Genomic DNA, 4,376 nt, shown 5'->3' on the forward strand with positions numbered 1-4,376 from the left:
AATCGGCCCGAAATGTGCAACTAAATCCCGGCTCTGCAAGGTAAGTGTGTTTTTTAAATACAAGAAAATATTTATAATCATAGACTGCATCTTAAGAAACAAATTTAGTTATAAAAAAGTAATAAAACTAAGAAAAAAATAATTTTTTTTATGCCGGGTGAATATCGGAAATCAGTGTCCTCTAGTATTAAGAGGACTGCAATCTTGTAGTCCTGTAATCCTGTAATATTTTCCTGTAATCCGAGCGTATAGTACGAAAATATTACAGTATATTACAATACTTCAGTCTGTAATTTTGTGTAATACTTTTATTTAGTTCCTGTAATATAATTTTCTGTAATCCGCTGTAGTTTCTTTCCGTAAGGGGTAGCCATTAATAAATACTAAAATATATTTTTTTTAGGGAAAATTAAAAGCATTAAATTATAAAAAGCATATAATTTTTATTGATTTACAATAAATTATTTTATACATATGTTAAAAGAAATCTTTATATTTATAAAACATTATAAGACATTTATAAAATCTAACGGTGGCAATAAAATAATTAATTATATATTAATTACAGTAAATGTTATACAATGTGAATTTACTGACATATGCAAACATTTAACTTTGTCAACAGCACATAAAATATTTGTAAACACTCGAGAATCTTATATAATGCCTGGAACACATACTCCGTGCGCAGATAATGCATTGGCCGGTATAAGAAGGATTTATAGAATCTTACTGAAAACACGAGTATAATTTCTATGAAAATGCATCTAAAACAATATTCTTATAAGCCTAATACTACTAACTTTCCTTTCTTTAATCATACAATAATAACTACCGTGCATATTTAAACAACTAGTTCAAACTTGAAACACGATTTATTATTTGCAAGAATGCAAAATTGAAATAAACAAATGTTCACAATGTGCATAGTTCGTCGATTACGATGGAATAATGCAGTACTGTTGTCAGAAAGAAATAACAAAAGAATAATATACATCATTTAGGTGCAAGCAACCGAAGTGAATTTTGTAGTGTTTGATGTAATAGAAATTAATATACAGCAGAAAAAAACTGTTCAAACAAAACTTTTAAACCGTTCAAACAAAACTTTTAAACTATTCAAACAAAACTTTAAACTTTTACAGATAAAAAAATACACGATATTTCATCAACAGTTCCAAGATTATTTTGAGAAATATTTTAATCAAAGAAAAAATATGTAAAATTTTTAATATTGCAAGAATATGATAGTTATAAAACTAAAGCATTTCCCTTGTATTTTAAATTGTTTTAAATTGTTTCTATTTCAAACTGATATTACAATTTTGCCTTAATCAGATTCAAACGGCAAGTAGAATGAAACATTTTATTACATAATATTACATATTCTTTATACTCTTATAACTCTTCTTTAAGACTATAAGAGTATAACTCTTTATACTCTTATAACTCTTCTTTATAACTCTTGTTTTCACGAAACATTTCGAATATTTTTTATTCTCATCACTATTCTCGCAGTTTTCAGAATTATCATCGTTGTCATCTGAATGAGCCTCGTTATTGTTGCCGGTGTGTCTGTTAATGTTAAATATATCTCTATAATTATCGTTATTTTCGAAATCAAAGTGTTCAGAGTACTCAAAATGATCAGAATTATTAGAAAATTCAGAATGGTGAGGAAGTTCAGAATGATGAAAAAGTTAAGAATAATGAGAAAGTTCAGATTCTTTTTGATTATGAAGAAAATCTGGTATTACGGAACTTTGGCTTTTAACGGAAGCATGTGCTTGCTGAATATGCGACTGATCGAATTCAATTAAAGAATCTGTTGAATTGAGTTCTTCTACAACTTCAACATTCACTTTCTGCTTTTTAACTTTCTTAGAAAGCTTATGAAACGGTGTTTTTTGGCATGTTCTAAAATAAACTGCAAATAAATTTAAATGTTATGTTTACATAAAATACATAGATTTCAAAATATATACTATCTTTACTTTTTAAAAACATTTATTTTTTCAGATTTTCTACTGCACAATCACTATAACAAATAGAATGTTATTGGAAAAAAATATAACTAAATTAATTAAACTAACAGTACAAAATAAACTTATAGGATGGAAGGCTGGCTGATTTTCTCGAGTTATAAAAAGGTTATCAATTTAAATTTAAAAACAAAATCTCGTTTAATTAAACAAATTTTAAATACAATTAACGTTTTACGTTTCGACTTTATATACTTAGTCTTCTTCAGAAACCTGATACATAAGAGATAATACATAAAAAATAATTAAAAAATAAAAAGAAATAAAATTGCTACAGATAAAAAGGATAGAGAACAAAGCCGCATACTTTGGACTGACTTGCCAGAAATGTAGCTAAGATCTACACTATGACATAGTATAGACCTTAGCCACAATTAATGTATATACGAGTTGTCAAAAATAGAATGAAATAAGTCAAGTAATAAAATTGTTACTATTATCTATACTGTTGTTATTATTATCAAACGATATTATTTATTATTTGACAGTGTAAAATTGTAATGCATATATTAAAATTACATTAGGGCTAGAATATAAACCAGACCCACAAGAATGAGAGCAATTCCAAGATCTCAAGACGAGAATTAACCAGATCTTACAGGGCGGAATTAAGGAGTCTGGATTACTGATTGAAATCAAAGTAAGAAAAGAAAAGAAAAAAAAAGAAAAGAAAAGAGAGGGGGGCCTCTGCTTTTGTCTACGAGATCAATTCTAGGGCTAGAATATAAACCAGAGCCACAAGAATGAGAGCAATTCCAGAACTTAAGACGAGAATTAACCTTGCAGAGCCTTTTGTACTACCACGATCAATGTCGATCTTCCAATATGGCGTCCCAAATGAGAATATCGGAAGGGCCCTGCTCGCTGGACCGGACTCCTCGCCTCAATCCTCCCTCACACAAGCTCTCCTTTTCCTGGCGGTGAGCTCTCCTTAGGAAGTCGAATCTCGCTCGGTTGGTCTCCAGAATACGTGCCGCTTAGCTCAATCAGTTACGAAAGAAGGAAAACGTACTCGTCTCGTCCGAAGAAACGCAGCAAGAGCGGCCATGACACTGAACAAGAGCGAGGAAGGAGGTGGGGGCGCGTTGAAAGTGGCGACTCACGTGTCGCGCCATCTGAATGAAACGCCCTAAACATCGCTTGGTATTTGGCGTCAATTTGTTCTTAAGTTTTGTTACCAAAATTTGCTCAATATTTGGCATCAATTTGGCGTTAGGTTTAGTCAACAAACTTTAACAGCAATTTGGTGCCAATTTGTTATCAGGTAGTTGCTAAGCTTTGCTCGGTATTTGGCGTCAATTTGTTCTCAAGCTTTGTCACCAAAATTTGCTCAATATTTGGCATTAATTTGGTGTTAGGTTTTGTCAACTAATTTTAGCGGCAATTTGATGCCAATTTGTTATCACCCACTCGGCATGTTATGTTGCTGAAATATTGAAATATTCGGAAATGGTGCAGAAATATTTCGTTAACATTTCATTTGTAACTATGCATCTGAAATATTTCAGAAATGTACCTGCATCATGTTTTTTATAATATTGCATTAACAATATTTCTGAAATCTTTCAGAAAGTTGTTTACAATATTTGTAAGTTTCTGTAATATTGCAAAAAAATGTAGCAGATGCAATATTTCAGAAATATTTCTGAAACATTATAAAAGTAATATTACGTTTGCATTGCACGAATAATATTTCTGTAACATATCAAACGCAACATTGCATTTAAAATATTTCTGAAAAATTTCTGAAAGATTGTGTAGGTAATGAAAAATTGAATTGCAGGCAGTGAATTTCTACAATATTGCAGAAGAAATATTGCAGATGTAATGGTTTAGAAACATTTCTGATACATGATAAAACTATTATTACGTTTACATTGAACGCGTTATATTTTTGAATGTTTCACATACAACATTGCATTTGTAATATTTCCGAAAAATTGCTGACAGACTTTAGAACTTATAAAAAATTAAATTTATTATTATTTAATATTGCATTTTATTGCATTTTTTCTCTTTTATTAAGAATTTTCTAATATTCCAAATTTTGTCATATGGCATTTTTAATATAAAATATAAAATATTTAATAATATTTAATATAAAATAATATTTGACGCTGACTGGCAAAAAAGATTTATTCGTATATCTGTATTGTTAATATTGTTATGCGATAGCTTTATGCTCACCAAAATAAACAAGTATAAGAAAGAAAGAAGCATCAGAGTCAGAGGATCACCACTACCCTGTTCGATCATCGATGTCAAGCAACAAGGCGCCGGTATACTACTTGGATGGGTGACCGGCTGAGAGAGCGGATTTCTTCGGACAAATGC

At 30.1% G+C, this 4,376-nt stretch overlaps 1 long non-coding RNA gene across 1 annotated transcript; it reads left to right on the forward strand.

Annotated features, from left to right (window-relative positions):
* The first annotated feature begins 1,258 nt into the window (after window positions 1–1,258).
* LOC139784908 (uncharacterized) lies at window positions 1,259–2,822 on the forward strand. The gene is made up of 3 exons (XR_011721716.1): window positions 1,259–2,150; window positions 2,320–2,460; window positions 2,567–2,822. It is a non-coding gene; the product is annotated as an uncharacterized lncRNA (long non-coding RNA).
* The last annotated feature ends 1,554 nt before the right edge of the window (window positions 2,823–4,376 follow it).

Source organism: Temnothorax nylanderi, unplaced genomic scaffold (assembly GCF_030848795.1).
Source record: "Temnothorax nylanderi isolate EJ_2023f unplaced genomic scaffold, tnyl_v1.0 TNYL_tig0703_pilon, whole genome shotgun sequence".
NCBI classification, from domain to species: Eukaryota; Metazoa; Arthropoda; class Insecta; order Hymenoptera; family Formicidae; genus Temnothorax; species Temnothorax nylanderi.